The following is a 1,424-nucleotide window of genomic DNA, read 5'->3' on the forward strand; positions in this document are numbered from 1 at the left end:
GCAGTTTGTAAATATATAAATAAGAAAGAGAAAACTTTCCCTATAAGAAAAGTACACTCACTACCTACAGCATGACTAGAGGTAAATGGGTTATTCATTTATCACCATTATTGGCTTGGCCAGAGATTTCTTTTAAAAGTGACAGATCGTCCATGAATAGTTCAACCTAATAAATTTTGCAAAAAGGAATCCTAGATAACCAGTGTCCTGTCACAGTTGCCATGTCCTGTAGCAACTGACAGGCACTAAAGACCTTGCTGTCATGCGCCCAAAAAAACCCTCTACTACTACTACTGTAGCAACTGAAGAATTGTTCATCACTTGGGCACAATGGAGGGTTACTATGACTGAGGCAAACAACACGTCTGTAGCAACTGAAATTAAAAACTGGTAAACGGCTTCACTCATCAGCTGATTGTCTGTCATTTGACTATACATAACCATTCGGAGCCTTCTCCTTCTGGCAGAGGGGTTGGTTGTTTAAATGGTGGTAGGATTTTAAAAAGTGGGCAAGGGAAAGCTACAGTCAATGCAAGCCTTTTGAGACCAAAAGAGAAAACAAATTGAGGTAGCCCAGTTACTATGTCCAATTACAAATATTGGCATAAATGGCAAGATTCCATCCTGCTGTAGCCCAGGTAATATACAAGACAAACAAATAAGAAGTTCAGTGAAGCAATGACATCAAGAACTAATCCCTAGAGACAGACAGAGAGAGAGAGAGATTATACGATTCTGTACCTCAAAGAAAATAAAGGAAACCACAGGAGTTGAGAGGTGAAAGCAGAAACAAAGGTGGCATATTATAACTTACTACATCACTGCTATCAGACTTGGGGTACTCATCATGAGCAGGGCACTTTGTGTAACACGTGAGAGCAATCACTGTAGCTGCTGCAAGCTCCTAATCAGTAACAATGATGCTTGACAGCAGTATGGTGTTACATGAGACTGCTTACACAGTGACGGAGTCAGCCTTGAACTAAGATTACTGCAGCTTCCGCATTCAGTTACTCACAAGGCAACACATCCACCATCTCCAAGAAAGTGCGTGTGACTGAGGCTCAGAGGTTACATTCCCAGCCATTTGTTACAATGGGTACCTCTCCAGAGTGTGCTTGGCTGACAGGTGAAAAGGCGTCTGTAGACTGGAGGGGGAGGCACCAGTAGTTTCTGTATCCCAGACGAGAGATGCTGCTCGGCCGTTTGAAGGTTAGATTACTGGACATATTTGGTCATCAGCTTCCTGAAATAAGCAACAAATTGGTGTCCCTGTGCAGCTGTATGCCCTCTGGTGATCTATAAACCTGAAGACTCCAAATTTTAAGGCAACTGGCCTACTTGAGGGATTTTAATATCAATTAAATGCTAAACAGGAAAAATATTTAGCTCCCTCCACCCAATAGTCCACCTTGCAGTCAAGA

This window comes from Schistocerca cancellata, chromosome 7, assembly GCF_023864275.1.
Source record: "Schistocerca cancellata isolate TAMUIC-IGC-003103 chromosome 7, iqSchCanc2.1, whole genome shotgun sequence".
Lineage (NCBI taxonomy): Eukaryota > Metazoa > Arthropoda > Insecta > Orthoptera > Acrididae > Schistocerca > Schistocerca cancellata.